Source organism: Oncorhynchus gorbuscha, linkage group LG16 (genome assembly GCF_021184085.1).
Source record: "Oncorhynchus gorbuscha isolate QuinsamMale2020 ecotype Even-year linkage group LG16, OgorEven_v1.0, whole genome shotgun sequence".
NCBI classification, from domain to species: domain Eukaryota; kingdom Metazoa; phylum Chordata; class Actinopteri; order Salmoniformes; family Salmonidae; genus Oncorhynchus; species Oncorhynchus gorbuscha.
Genome location: NC_060188.1, coordinates 4,437,375 through 4,454,253, shown reverse-complemented (window position 1 = coordinate 4,454,253; position 16,879 = coordinate 4,437,375). Strand labels below are relative to the sequence as shown.

The window sequence follows — 16,879 nt, the reverse complement described above, 5'->3', positions numbered from 1 at the left end:
CAGTACCTCCAGGCTCTGATCAGGCCCTACACCCAAACAAGGGCACTGCGTTCATCCACCTCTGGCCTGCTCGCCTCCCTACCACTGAGGAAGTACAGCTCCCGCTCAGCCCAGTCAAAACTGTTCGCTGCTCTGGCCCCCCAATGGTGGAACAAACTCCCTCACGACGCCAGGACAGCGGAGTCAATCACCACCTTCCGGAGACACCTGAAACCCCACCTCTTTAAGGAATACCTAGGATAGGATAAGTAATCCCTCTCACCCCCCCTTTAAGATTTAGATGCACTATTGTAAAGTGACTGTTCCACTGGATGTCATAAGGTGAATGCACCAATTTGTAAGTCGCTCTGGATAAGAGCGTCTGCTAAATGACTTAAATGTAAATGTCAGTCAACAATATAATACAACGGGAGCACTGTGTATGTTCTCTGATGAATTTTAAGTCAATGTGATGTGAAATATCAACATACACGCTAAGAGAAATAATTTCTCTCTCCTGTGTGGATTCTCTAATGACGTTTAAGTGACTTATGAGTAACATGTTTTCCCACAGTCTGAGCTTTTCTAAGCCTTCAACCTCAGGAGGCTGAAGAAATTCGGCTTGTCACCAAAAGCACTCACAAACTTCTACAGATGCACAATCGAGAGCATCCTGGCGGGCTGTATCACCGCCTGGTACGGCAACTGCTCCGCCCTCAACCGTAAGGCTCTCCAGAGGGTAGTGAGGACTGCACAACGCATCACAGGGGGCAAACTACCTGCCCTCCAGGACACCTACACCACCCGTTGTTACAGGAAGGCCATAAAGATCATCAAGGACATCAACCACCCGAACCACTGCCTGTTCACCCCGCTATCATCCAGAAGGCGAAGTCAGTACAGGTGCATCAAAGCTGGGACCGAGAGACTGAAAAACAGCTTCTATCTCAAGGCCATCAGACTGTTAAACAGCCACCACTAACATTGAGTGGCTGCTGCCAACACACTGTCATTGACCCAACTCCAGCCATTTTAATAATGGGAATTGATGGGAAATGATGTAAATATATCACTAGCCACTTTAAACAATGCTACCTCATATAATGTTACTTACCCTACATTATTCATCTCATATTAATATGTATATACTGTACTCTACATCATCTGCATTGTCGGAACTAGAAGCACAAGCATTTCGCTACACTCGCTAACCATGTGTATGTGACAAATAAAATTTGATTTTGATTTGATTTTGTGTGCAGTCTAATGTGTTCTTTAAGGCTTCCTAAATGGGCAAATGGTTTGCACCCTGGGAGCAGTGGTAAGGCTTCTCTCCTGTGTGTATTCGCTCGTGCCGTTTCAGCTCCCCTGACCGGGTGAAACTCTTTCCACACTGGGAGCAGTGGTAAGGCTTCTCTCCTGTGTGTATTCTCTCGTGTAGTTTCAGATCCCCCGAACGGGCAAACCACTTTCCACACTGGGAGCAGTGGTAAGGCTTCTCTCCCGTGTGTATTCTCTCATGCTGTTTCAGCTCCCCCGGCTGCTTGATACACTTTCCACATTGGGAGCAGTGGTAAGGCTTCTCCCCTGTGTGTATTCTCTCATGTCGTTTCAGATCCCCCGAATGGTTGAAACACTTTCCACATTGGGAGCAGTGGTAAGGCTTGTCTCCTGTGTGTATTCTCTCATGTCGTTTCAGATCCCCCGAATGGTTGAAACACTTTCCACATTGGGAGCAGTGGTAAGGCTTCTCTCCTGTGTGTATTCTCTCATGTTGTTTCAGCATCCCTGACTGGTTGAAACTCTTTCCACACTGGGAACAGTGGTAAGGCTTCTCTCCTGTGTGTATTCTCTCATGTTGTTTCAGCATCCCTGACTGGTTGAAACCCTTTCCACATTGGGAGCAGTGGTAAGGCTTCTCCCCTGTGTGTATTCTCTCATGTTGTTTCAGGTTTCCACTCTGGTTGAAACACTTTCCACATTGGGAGCACTGGTAGGGCTTCTCTCCTGTGTGTATTTTCTCATGTTCTCTCAGCTTCCCCGACTGAGCGAAACACTTTCCACATTGGGAGCAGTGGTAAGGCTTCTCCCCTGTGTGTATTCTCTCGTGTTGTTTCAGGTGTCCACTCTGGTTGAAACACTTTCTACATTGGGAGCAGTGGTAAGGCTTCTCTCCTGTGTGTATTCTCTTGTGTGTTTTCAGTTGTGCTTTCTGTTTAAAACTCTTTTCACACTGGGAGCACTGGTGTCGTCTTGCTGGTTTGGACGTCCCTGGCTCTGGTTCCTCTGAGTCTGGTCTTTCTCCTGCCAAACATAGTGTTATTTTTAAATAGAGACCCGAATGAAAGCACATGATAAAACAACCTTGCTACGAGGGTAAATCCTAAATCAGATCTCTCAATAACCTGAGGCCAGTTTTAACAATCTTAGTGTGATTTTAAAACAAATGTAGAGCTTCCTGGTAATTACTGCTATGTTTACATTACTTATTCATCCTGTTTTACAAGTCAGAACACTGGACAAAAAAGATGTTTCATGAGCATCACTGTTAGTCAACATCACTGTTGCCAAGATAGTCAACATAAAATAATGTATTCTTTGCCAAGATAATCCATCCACCTGACAGGTGAGGCATATCAATTTTGAAGCTGATTGAACAGCTTTCTTATTACACAGGTGCACCTTGTGCTGGGGATAATATTGAAAGGCTACATCGAAAAGGTGCAGTTTGTTCACACAACAATGCCACAGATCTCTGAGGGAGCGGGCAATTGGCATGCTGACTGCAGGAATGTCCACTGGAGCTGTTGTCGGGGAATTTAATGTACAGTACCAGTCAAAAGTTTGGACTCACCTACTCATTTAAGGGCTTTTCTTTATTTTTTTACTATTTTCTACATTGTAGAATAATAAAGACATCAAAATGATTAAAAAACACATGGAATCATGTAGTAACCACAAGTGTTAAATCAAAATATATATTTTATTCTTCAAAAGTTGCCACCCTTGCTTTCTCTCAAACAGCTTCACCTGGAATTCTTTTCCAACAGTCTTGTAGGCATTCCCACATATGCTGAGAACTTGTAGGCCGCTTTCCCTTCACCTCTGCGATCCAACTCATCCCAAACCCTCTTGATTTGGTTGAGGTCGGGGGATTGTGTAGGCCAGGTCATCTGATGCAGCACTCCATTACTCTCCTTCTTGGTCAAATACCTCTTACACAGCCTGGAGGTGTGTTGGGTCATTGTCCTGTTGAAAATCAAATGACAGTGGGACTAAGCCCAAACCAGATGGGATGGCATATAGCTGTAGAATGGTGTGGAAGCCATGCTGGTTAAGGGTGACTTGAATAAATAAATCAATGACATTGTCAACAGCAAAGCACCCGCACACCATCACATCTCCTCCTCCATGCTTCACGGTGGGAACCACACATGCGGAGATAATCTGTTGATCTACTCCTCGTCTCACAAAGACATGACGCTCGGATCCAAAAATCTCAAATTTGGACTCATCAGACCAGAGGACAGATATCCACCGGTCTAATGTCCATTGCTCGTGTTTCTTGGCCCAAGCAAGTCTCTTCTTCTTATTGGTGTCCTTTAGTAGTGGTTTCCTTGCAGCAATTGGACCATGAAGGCCTGATTCACGCAGTCTCCTCTGAACCGATGATGTTGAGATGTGTCTGTTACTTGAACTTTGTGAAGCATTTATTTGGGCTGCAATTTCTAAGGCTGGTAACTCTAATGAACTTATGCATCAGAAGTAACTCTGGAACTTCCATTCTTGTGGTGGTCCTTAAAGTAATGATGGACTGTTGTTTCTCTTTGCTTATTTGAGCTGCTCTTGACATAATATGGACTTTGTCTTTTACCCAATAGGGCTATCTTCTGTATACCACCCCTACCTTGTCACAACACAACTGATTGGCTCAAACACATTAAAACCTGTTATGGCTAGGGATTCCGCTAGCGGAACATTTCAACAAAATCCGGTGAAATTGCAGAGTGCAAAATATATATATATATTTTTTTGAAATATTTAACTTTCATGCATTCACAAGTGCAATGCCACAAATTAAAGCTTAAGACTCCATAATGTTTCATCATTAGATGCTACAGTCCTCCTTTAAGACTCCATAATGTTTCATCATTAGATGCTACAGTCCTCCTTTAAGACATCATCAGTCCTCCTTTTTAGAATGCTACAGTCCTCCTTTAAGACATCCTGTTTAGAATGTGTCTGGAAGCGCTACTCTATCTATTCTACTCTCATCCTTTCGGTTTTAATAATATTTTATAATAATAATGTTATAATAGGTAATAACTAAGTTTAATAACTAGGGTTAATACCTGCCTGGCGCACCAACAAAATATTTATTTAGCCCTCTCTAACAATACCGCTACAGAATTAGCATAGTAGGCCATGTAACTTAACCTGTAGTGACACCCAGCCCGTGAACGGGACCGTTACCATCATCTGACACTAATTAGCATAACGCAACGGACATAAATCTTCCTAGAAAATATTCCTATTCATGAAAATCACAAGTGAAATATATTGGAACATAGCTTAGCCTTTTGTTAATCACCCTGTCATCTCAGATTTTCAAAATATGCTTTACAGCCAACGCTAGACAAGCGTCTGTGTAAGTTTATCATAGCCTAGCATAGCATTATGCCTTGCTAGCAGCAGGCAAACTTGTCACGAAAATCAGAAAAGCAATCAAATTAAATCGTTTACCTTTGAACTTCGGATGTTTTCACTCACGAGACTCCCAGGTAGACAGCCAAAGTTCATTTTTTCCCAAAATATTATTTTTGTAGGCGAAATAGCTCTGTTCTTCACGTTTGGCTGAGAAATCGCCCGGAAATTGCAGTCACAACTCCGAAAAATATTCCAAATTAGCTCCATAATATCGACAAAAACATGGCAAACGTTGTTTAGAATCAATCCTCAAGGTGTTTTTCTAATATCTATTTGATAATATATCCGTCGGGACAATTCCTTTTTCTCAAGGACCGATTGGAGTAATGGCTACCTCTGCACTTTACGCGAGAATCTCTCTCGGAGCCACCATGTGACCACTTACGCAATGTGCCCCCATACGGCTATTCTTCAATAGAAATGCGTAAAACTACGTCACAATGCTGTAGACACCTTGGGGAATACGTAGAAAGCATAAGCTTGTTGATGGTACATTCAAAGCCATATAGGGAGTCATTGGAACACAGCGCTTTCAAAACCTGGGGCACTTCCGGATTGGATTTTTCTCAGGCTTTCGCCTGCAACATCAGTTCTGTTATACTCACAGACAATATCTTTACAGTTTTGGAAACGTTAGAGTGTTTTCTATCCAAAGCTGTCAATTATATGCATATTCTAGTATCTTTTACTGACAAAATATCCCGTTTAAAACGGGGACGTTTTTTTCCAAAAATGAAAATAGTGCCCCCTAACACCAAGAGGTTTTAAGGTAATCAGAAATATTTAGGACTAACTTATTCCTTGACACCCATTCTGATACTAACTGCAGCTCTATGTTAAGTGTTGAAGTCATTTCAGTCGATGTAGTAGCTGACTAGTACAGTGTTGAGTCAACGCATACATAGACTCACTGGCTTTACTCAAATGTCATTGGCATGTTGTTGGTAAAGATTTTAAAAAGTAGGTGCCAAACAGCTGCCCAGGGGAATTCCTGATTCAAACTTGATTTTGTTGTACAGGCTTCCATTAAAGAACACTCTCTGTGTTCTGTTAGACAGGTAGCTCTGGGGCGGCAGGTAGCCTAGTGGTTAGAGCGGTAGGCCAGTAACCGAAAGATTGCTGGATCGAAACCCTGAGCTGACAAGGTAAAAAACTCTGTCGTTCTGCCCCTGAACAAGGCAGTCCTAGGCCATCATTGAAAAAAAGAATTTGTTTATAACTGACTTGCCTAGTTAAATAAAGGTTATATTTTAAAAGAAAAACTCTTTATCCACAATATAGCAGGAGGTGTAAAGCCATTTTTATCATCAATGTCTCTCAGCCAATCAGTCATTTGTAAGTGCTGTGCTAGTTGAATGAACTTCCCTATAAGCTGAACGTCTATATTTGTTTACTTTGTATCAGGTCAAATATATTTTTTCCAAAATTGTAATGGTTGGTAACAGGCTGATTGGTGCTATTTAAGGCTGATTGGTCGGCTATTTAAGCCAGTAAAGGGAGCTTTACTATTCTTGGGTAGTGGAATGACTTTAGCTTCCCTCCAGGCCTGAGGGCACACACTTTCTAGTAGGCTTAAATTAAAGACAAGGCAAATAGGAATGGCAATATCTTCTTCTGCTATTATCCTCAATTTTCCATCCACGCTGTCAGACACCAGTGACTTGTCATTGTTGATTTTATTTGCGCAAAATTTCATTGAAGATGCTCCAAAGATTTTTACTGTCATTCTTCATGTCATTTATCTTTGTTTCATAGTGTAGTTAGTGTTTATATTCAGTTTAGTCAAATGATTTCTCAATTTGCAATGGCTCCCCTCCCCGTTTGCCAATCAGTTATTCAGCCAGACCTATATGCCATCTGTTTTGCTTTCATTGAGCAATAAGTTTCATTCTTCATCATTTATCTTTGGTTCATTGTTTCTTCTTTTTATTCAGTTTTATGATTCTCAATTTCATCAATCAGTTATACAGCCAGACCTATTTGCCATCTCTTTTGCCTCCCTCTTCATAATACCATTTTTTAACAATTTTTAACAGTTTTTACAGTCATTTTCTTAATGGGTGCTGCTTATTAGTAACTGGGATAAGCAGCTTCAAATGTGTCAAGGGCAGCGTCTGGTTGCTCATCATTACACACCACAGACCAACAAATATTATTTACATCAATAACATAGGAATCACTACATAAAATTGTATGACCTCTTATACACAATATTAGTCCCAGCCTTTGGAACGGTGGTTTTCCTAGACATGGCTCCTATATTGTGATCACTACATCTGATGGATCTGGATACTGCTTTAAAACCCATTTATGCAGCATTAGTAAAGATATGATCAAACCATGTTGATGATTTCATTCCTCTACTGTTTGTCACTACCCTGGTAGGTTGATTGATAACCTGAACCAGGTCGCCAGCACTGGTTACAGTTTGAAGCTTTTGTTTGAGTGGGCAGCCTGATCACAGCTTTTCTTCAGTACTAGTTAATTAATTACCAAAGTCTTGAGTTTAGTTTGCCTGTTCTACAGTCTTGTAAAGATAGGGGGTTTGACTGGGACAGGCAATGTAACATCCATAATGTTTTAAGGAAAAGTTTTTGTAAAAAAAGCACCTTACATTGGATCATCTTGAAACTTTCTCTCCAAAGCTAACTTTCATCAAGGTTTTATATGGTCTATTGGTTTCTCTCTTTTCATTGGCAGAATCCTTTTTCAGTGTTATGATATTCATAACATCCATATACACCAGTCTATCTTCCTGTCAACTAACAGAACTCTGCTGGTTGTCCTGGTAACAGATACCGGTGGGCAGATCTATTGTATTTGTTCAAACTAAACTACAGCACTTACTTTGATGTGTCAAATCTGATCCTTTCTTCTCTTCTCCTCCTCTCACAGTTCCACTCAGCCCCGTTGTTTTCCTGCAGTCCACCAGCAGCACAGACAACCTCTTCATACCCAGCAGTAAGGTGCTACCGGGAGAGGCACGATACAGGGACTCCGGGAGGGAGGAAGGGCTAGTGTTGTCCTGGTAACCATAAAGAGGGGACACAGACGCACATCATTATGGATGCTGATGTCACTGTTGTCATAAAGTGCTTTACAGAAACCCAGACCCAGAGAGAGAAAGCTGTATGCTAGACCAGACCAAGCTGTACCATCTGGTGTTCTGGTCTGGAGAGACTCTTCTCTGCCTCGTCAGCATCAGGATGTTGTTGAGGCTCCCCAGAGGATCCACCATAGTCATGTCTCTCTCCTGTGTTAATGAGAACATCAAAATGAGTAGTAAACTTATAACCGTCTCATAAAATCATAGGGTCTTACAAGAGGCATGAATATGTCCCTTTGATATTTTAAGTAGAAATTATGCTTCAATATTGAATTTTAAAAGCCTGTTATACTAGATGAGGGGAACTTTAATGTAGACCACATGGAGAATTCAATACATCGAATTGAAAAGTCCCTAAAATATATGAACCAATGGCAGATCGACCCTTTAACAATTCCTACAGTACTGAACAACATATTCAAGTGTAGAACTTCAGTAGAATAACACTTTAAAACCGCACATTAGTTCAACAATTTGTGTCCCTGTTTAAGACAGTACTCACTGGTGTTAATCTGATATTCTGTCTCCTCCTTCACCTTTATTGAGATAGCATCCTCTTCCTCTCTAAACGGTTCTTTCTCTTCTTTCACTATAACAGCCTCCTCTTCCTCCTTTTTCATTCTGAAATGTTCTTTCTCACTATAACAGCATCTTCTTCTTCACTATAACAGCCTAGTTTCCTCCATTTTCAGGGATGTTCTAGCTAAATAGCATTCTTTCTAGCCTAGTGCTAGGCTCAGTTCAATCTTTAACACGTTTCAAATTGAACCAGTTGATACTTCAAATGTTTAAAACACTGAGGTTAGCTTTCATTAAAACAGCAGACCTCCTCTTCATTAGCAGGGATGAGTAGTTTAATGAGCTCATGGTCAGGGATGTTAGCTAGCTAGTTAGCATTAGCGAATAGCCTAGTGCTAGGCTCAGCATAAATCGTTTGCAAATTAGGTTACAGTTAACCAGTTAATACGTCAACAGAACTGTGTTTAAAACACTGAGATTAGATAATGTACATTAAGATGGTCTAAAGCGTCAATCTTTCACTTTTATGTTGGCTAGCAAGCGACCCAGGTGGTTGAAAGAGTATCCGCCTTGTTGTTCCTGAAGAAGCGTCCGTCCAGTCCATTATACGTCACGCAAGAAGAGACAACTGAAAGACGCTCATCGCCATCTGCTGGCTGGAGTGGGTAACGCAGTTTGGAAACAATAGTGACAACACTTTTTGTATTGGAAAGAACGTCATAATTATTTAATAATAAGCTGATACATTTTCTCTTCCAAATACCCTGGCGTTACAGCGCCATGCTCTACCAACTGAGCTACAGAAGGACCATGTGTTGGAAAGAACGCATAATTATTTAATAATAAGCTGAATACGTTCCTGTACACAGACGTAGAAGCTCAATATGAAAATGTAGATGATTAATAAATACTTATATGAATAGGTAGTGTGTTGATATACATTTTCTCTGTTAATTTTTCACATTCTTTTTTATCTACATGTGACCATACTATTCCCTTAAAGCCACGCTCTATAAGATACAAATCATCCTGTAAACAACAGAACAAACGCATCACATGCAAATAGCACTTGATTATCTGTAGTGCTATACACTGGGTAGACAAAACATTAAGAACAGCTGCTCCTTCCATGACTTAGAAAGACTAGGTGAATCCAGGCTAAAGCTATGACCCCTTACTGATGTCACCAATTAAATCCACTTCAATCTGTGTAGATGAAGGGGGGAGACAGGTTAAATAAGGATTTTTAAGCCTTGAGACATGAGACATGGATTGTGCATGTGTGCCATTTAGAGAGTTAATGGGGAAGACAAAATATTTAAGTGACTTTGCACGGGGTATGGTAGTAGGTGCCAGGTGCACCGGTTTGTGTCAAGAACTGCAACGCTGCTGGGTTTTTCAGCTCAACAGTTTCCCATGTGTACCAAGAGTGGTCCACCACCCAAACAGTGGTGGTCAGTGCCGTTTAAGATGAGGCAGGACGATTTGTTTTTCCATGAGCATGGCCTTAATTCTATTACAGCATATTGGACGACTGTCATTCATATGTCCCTCACCCTGTTCAATGTAACAGCAATAGGTTTAGGCTACTACATGATACTCTAATTGTCCCTATACCCATCATGAGGTAGCAACCTAGCCTATGAATGAAAGTTTAGAATATAGGTTCACACAGGTCGAGAGAAAATTTTGCGATGACAGACAGTGACACATATACAGGGGGTACCAGTACAGAGTTAATGTGGAGGCTATATACAGGAGGTACCAGTACAGAGTCAATGTGGAGGCTATATACAGGAGGTACCAGTACAGAGTTAATGTGGAGGCTATATACAGGAGGTACCAGTACAGAGTTAATGTGGAGGCTATATACAGGAGGTACCAGTACAGAGTCAATGTGGAGGCTATATACAGGAGGTACCAGTACAGAGTTAATGTGGAGGCTATATACAGGAGGTACCAGTACAGAGTTAATGTGGAGGCTATATACAGGAGGTACCAGTACAGAGTCAATGTGGAGGCTATACAAGGGATGTTTACATTCACTTAGGTTGAAGTCATTAAAACTCAGTTTTCAACCACTCCACAAATGTCTTGTTCACAAACTATAGTTTTGGCAAGTCGGTTAGGACATCTACTTTGTGCATGACAAAAGTCATTTTTCCAACAATTGTTTACAGACAGATTATTTCACTTATAATTTACTGTATCACAATTCCAGTGGGTCAGAAGTTTACATACACTATGTTGACTTTGCCTTTAAACAGCTTGGAAAATGCCAGAAAATGATGTCATGTTTTTCAAAGCTTCTGATAGGCTAATTGATATAATTTGAGTCAATTGGAGGTGTACCTGTGGATGTATTTCAAGGCCTACCTTCACACTCAGTGCCTCTTTGCTTGACATCATGTGAAAATCAAAAGAAATCACCCGAGACCACAGAAAAATTATTGTAGACCTCCACAGGTCTGGTTCATCCTTTGGAGAAATTTCCAAACGCCTGAAGATACCATGTTCATCTTTACATACAACAGTATGCAAGTATAAACACCATGGGACCACACAGCCGTCATACCGCTCAGGAAGGAGACTTGTTCTGTCTCCTAGAGATTAACATACAGTGGGGCAAAAAAGTATTTAGTCAGCCACCAATTGTTCTCCCACTTAAAAAGATGAGAGAGGCCTGTAATTTTCATCATAGGTACACTTAATCTATGACAGACAAAATGAGAAGAAAAAATACAGAAAATCACATTGTAGGATTTTTAATGAATTTATTTGCAAATTACAAATTGCTTCAACAAAGTACGGAGTAAAGGGTCTGAATACTTATGTAAATGTTATTTTTCAGTTTTTAATTATAAAATACATTTGCAAACATTTCTAAAACCCTGTCTTTGCTTTGTCATTATGGGGTGTTGTGTGTAGATTGATGAGGAAAACATCCCAATTTAATCCATTTTAGATTAAGACGAACATAACAAAATGTGGAACAAGTCAAGAGGTCAGAATACCTCCCGAATGCGTTGTATGTAGAGCAGAATATCAGGAACAGGCTGGATGTGAGAAGGAGGGTGGCATCTCACTGCCATTCAGCATTCAGGAAGTCAATAGAAAATGCCAATTCCCTTCTATGGTTTTCAATTATGAAGAGCTGGAATTGGAATTTGATTTACTTCCTGAATTGACTGGAATTGAATTGGAATTAACTCCAAACCTGTTTTACTACAAAGCTGTCAGCTTCATCATTCAGTCAATCGATGTAATAATGCATAACGCTCACAGATGTGCTTGTTTTCATTCAGAGAACATTTTTTAGTTGAATAACAAGAATAGAATAAAAACATTTTATTATGCACCTGAATAACTTGGACATGGATTACCTGGTTGATTCTCTGCTCAACAACACTGACTGTGAATCAATCTGGTTGATTCTCTGCTCAACAACACTGACTGTGAATCAATCTGGTTGATTCTCTGCTCAACAACACTGACTGTGAATCAATCTGGTTGATTCTCTGCTCAACAACACTGACTGTGAATCAATCTGGTTGATTCTCTGCTCAACAACACTGACTGTGAATCAATCTGGTTGATTCTCTGCTCAACAACACTGACTGTGAATCAATCTGGTTGATTCTCTGCTCAACAACACTGACTGTGAATCAATCTGGTTGATTCTCTGCTCAACAACACTGACTGTGAATCAATCTGGTTGATTCTCTGCTCAACAACACTGACTGTGAATCAATCTGGTTGATTCTCTCTTCACTGACTGTGAATCATCTCATTCCTACAGCCTTCATCACCATCCCTGATCTCTTGACTGTCAATTCTTACATTGATTGTGAATCAATCTGCCTTCATCACCATTGATTCTCTTCAACCATCCCAGTCACTGACTGTCTAATCTTGATTCTACTGGTTGATTCTTCATCACCATCCCTGGAGTCTCTTCACTGTCTGATCTTCATTCCTACAGCCTTCATCACCGTCCCTGGAGTCTCTTCACTGTCTGATCTTCATTCCTACAGCCTTCATCACCGTCCCTGGAGTCTCTTCACTGAGTAAGTATAGATAGTATAAGAAACCTCTCCCATTCTACTTGTCTATTATCTTTGTTTAGAAATAGTCATTTGTGTGACCTACTGATTTTCCCTGCAATTTATTTTAAGGATTTAGAAATATTGAAATGGTGGAACGAGGAATGTCAGAGTCTGGAATATAAATATATACAATTTGTTTAAAATGTATATGATGGTGTGTCTAGACATTATGGACCGTATATTAATATAAAAGGTGTGTACAGTAGTAGTTATATAGGATGAGCCTTGACTAGAATACAGGGTGGAGTACTGGGTGAGGCTGGCTAGAAGTTGACTATTTAACATTCAGTTATTAAGCCTTCAGAGTACCACCACCACCCATCAGCCCATTCTCTTCTTGATGTCAAAGCTGCAGTGTATTGTTGCTAGAGGAGCTATGTAACAATGACTAAGTTCAGGGCTAAGGGTCACCATGGGTCATTTAAAGCCCCTCTGTCAGATATAAATCACAGTGGGAAACAAAAGTTCAGGGCAGGGTACTGGGTGGTTGACAGCTAGTAACAGTGACTAAGTTCAGGGCAGGGTACTGGGTGGTTGACAGCTAGTAACAGTGACTAAGTTCAGGGCAGGGTACTGGGTGGTCAGACGGCTCCAGTCTCCAGTGGGCACTCCGGCGCGGCCCACGCTTCATTTCGACTAAGTTCCTACCTGGGTGGTGACAGCTAGTAACAGTGACTAAGTTCAGGGCAGGGTACTGGGTGGTAGACGGCTAGTAACAGTGACTAAGTTCAGGGCTCTGTACTGGGTGGTAGACGGCTATAACAGTGACTAAGTTCAGGGCAGGGTACTGGGTGGTTGACAGCTAGTAACAGTGACTAAGTTCAGGGCAGGATACTGGGTGGAGGCCGGCTAGAAGTGACTATGTTGAACATTCAGTGTGGACAGACGGATCACCACCTCAAGCTGATTTTCGGCAAGACGGAGTAGCACCCGTTCCATGACCATCATGACATTGTGCCCAGAGCTGGCGTGATCTGGACAACAAACTGTCGTTCTCAACTAACATTGGCCCGTTCCTGTAGGTTCATGTCACAACATGCAGTGTAATTGTTGCTCAAAGGAAGTGGCGCAGGTTATGATTGTTATGTTCTGTTAATTACTGATGTCCCCTTTGGATGAAGTGCCCTACAACTGGTCATGCGCAGTCTATTGTTCTATGTTATTCTGGTACTAACTAGTTTGACTGGTAAAGTTGAAGCTCCAGGTCAATTGCTTGTATTCAGAGTCTACCTTCTTATTACACCCAAATAAGTACTGGCCAGTGTTACCAGACAGTACAATGATTAATAACTGTTCCTATCTTCCCCAAGAACAAACCCTAAGATGTCAGCGGAGTCAATCACTACCTTCCGGAGACATTGAAACCCCACCTCTAGGAATACCTAGGATAGATAAATAAATCTTAAAATATTTAGATGCACTATTGTAAAGTGGTTGTTCCACTGGATGTCAAACAATGAGCAATTTGTATCGCTCTCAGAGATAAGAGAGTATTGACATCAGACTTAAATGTAAATGTAAATGTAACTGACATGTGGGAAAAACAATGGAGCAAATGTATCACTATCAGAGGGGTGTATTATGACATCAGATAGAACTACTCAGACATTCCAAATCAGGCTTCATCCACATCATGAAGGTGGATATTGATATTGATCCAACCATTTCAAAAGTAATGACCGGGATGACGGAAACAGGATATGCCTGTACACTTTTATAAATGCCGACAGACGATTTGTTACTTTGTTTGACAATTTGTTTGTATATTTGTGTCAGTAAAAATGTCTAAGCGAGAAATGGCTGTGGAAACTCCTTAATGATAACAATCACATCTTAGTTAACTTGGAGTCACATGATGATATGTTGTGTGGTCCTCCCACTATGACTTGAGAAACCATGTAGTTTATTAGGCTACAGATGAAATAAGTTATGAACTTCACAGGTTGGTGAAAGTGCACGTGATGAGCTTGATGCTCCTTTCCAATACATTTTGAGGTTCTTATATTCTGGTGACATGATGATCGATGCTTGGTTGCCATTTGACAAATAAAATAATAATCTCATCATTCGGGTAAAAACGTTTATTCAACCAGTGGGAGGCTTGTAAATGCCCCCAGGAAAGTCGAAAGAGGAACTCTTCATTGAGACAATAATAAACAGCAATCCTGTGGGAGAGTTGTGGTGGATATTATAAAATAAGGATCTGCTGGAGTCCAAGTCAAACCAAGATTCTTTATTTCTGAGCTCAGAGAGAATAACAGAGTTACACAGTGCAGTGTAGACAGTCTGAATTCCTGAAATATTGAGTGATGAGCACATATCTTTATAGTTTCCTGTTCCTGGGAGGGACTTTATTCATACAAGGACACAGGTGCAAATTGGTTTGCAACACAGGATGATACTCCCAAGAACAGGAGCTTATAATAGGACAGTTTCACAAGGTTAGTCACATACTCAGTTATGTGGACACACAAACAATTAACGTTTTCCATTACAGAGTCTGAACATTTTCATTTCATTAAATCATCAGTGGGCCAACAATGCAAATGTCAACAATGCAACTAATGAATCACATCCAAATATCACTTGATTATCTGTAGTGCTGGAGGAATGACACACCCAGATAAACACACAGTCAGAGTTTAAAAAAGGACAATTTAAAACAAGGAACCTGATCTCCTTTATATTCAAACTGACAGATTCCATATTCAATTCATGTTTTCTTATAAAAACAAACAAATATATGTTTGAGTATACCCTGTACCATTTAATTACATATGGTAAAGACAGGTAAACACATTGTCAGTCAACAATATAAGACAACGGGAGCACTGTGTATGTTCTCTGGTGAATTAAGTCAATGTGATGTGAAATATCAATATACACGCTAAGAGAAGTAATTTCTCTCTCCTGTGTGGATTCTCTAATAAATGACTGTTATGAGTAATATGTTTTCCCACAGTCTGAGCTTTTCTAAGCCTTCTCCTCTGTGTGCAGTCTAATGTGTTCTTTCAGGCTTCCTAAATGGCAAAGCTTTGCACCCTGGGAGGAGTGGAAAGGCTTCTGCCCTGTGTGTATTCTCTCATGTAGTTTCAGGTTTCCTTCTGGTTGAAACACTTTCCACATTGGGAGCAGTGGTAAGGCTTTCTCTCCTGTGTGTATTCTCTCATGTTGTTTCAGCTCCCCCGAATGGTTGAAACACTTTCCACATTGGGAGCAGTGGTAAGGCTTCTCTCCTGTGTGTATTCTCTCATGTTGTTTCAGATCCCCCGAATGGTTGAAACACTTTCCACATTGGGAGCAGTGGTAAGGCTTCTCTCCTGTGTGTATTCTCTCATGTAGTTTCAGCTCCCTGAATGGTTGAAACACTTTCCACATTGGGAGCAGTGGTAAGGCTTCTCTCCTGTGTGTATTCTCTCATGTAGTTTCAGCTCCCCGAATGGTTGAAACACTTTCCACATTGGGAGCAGTGGTAAGGCTTCTCTCCCGTGTGTATTCTCTCATGTCGTTTCAGATCCCCCGAATGGTTGAAACACTTTCCACATTGGGAGCAGTGGTAAGGCTTCTCTAATGTGTGTATTCTCTCATGTCGTTTCAGATCCCTGAATGGTTGAAACACTTTCCACATTGGGAGCAGTGGTAAGGCTTCTCTAATGTGTGTATTCTCTCATGTCGTTTCAGATCCCCTGACTGGTTGAAACTCTTTCCACACTGGGAACAGTGGTAAGGCTTCTCTCCTGTGTGTATTCTCTCATGTTGTTTCAGCATCCCTGACTGGTTGAAACCCTTTCCACACTGGGAACAGTGGTAAGATTTCTCTCCTGTGTGTATTCTCTTATGTTTTTTCAGTTGTGCTTTCTGTTTAAAACTCTTTTCACACTGGGAGCAGTGGTGTCGTCTTGCTGGTTTGGACGTCCCTGGCTCTGGTTCCTCTGAGTCTGGTCTTTCTCCTGCCAAAGATAGTGTTATTTTTAAATAGAGACTCAAATGAAACCACATGATAAAAAAACCTTGCTACGAGGGTAAATCCTAAATCAGATCTCTCAATAACCTGAGGCCAGTTTTGAACAATCTTAGTGTGATTTTAAAACAAATGTAGAGATTCCTGGTAATTACTGCTATGTTTACATTACTTATTCATCCTGTTTTACAAGTCAGAACACAAAAACCTAGACAGTTCTAGGACACTGAAGACACAGACGTCACTAGATTCCAATTGAACAGGTGGTTCTAAATATATAACTTTCATAGCTGTATGATACAGAATGTGACCTACACACTTCCTTAAACATAAAATAACCAAAGAAGTAATTTTGTGTGGAAGACCAAAACGTGTTTTTACGTCGCAGATACAAAGCACATCAGTAACATCTCCCCGTTGTTGAAAGGGTTCGACACATTGCTGTTTAATTGGACCAATTTCTTATTTAGACATTCACAGATTTTCAACATTTTGATTATC

The 16,879-nt window shown here is 40.8% G+C and overlaps 1 pseudogene; it reads right to left on the bottom strand.

Annotated features, from left to right (window-relative positions):
- LOC123998897 overlaps nt 1-8,418 on the bottom strand; it is a 36,603-nt pseudogene extending 28,185 nt beyond the window's left edge.
- Nucleotides 8,419-16,879: the final 8,461 nt, after the last annotated feature.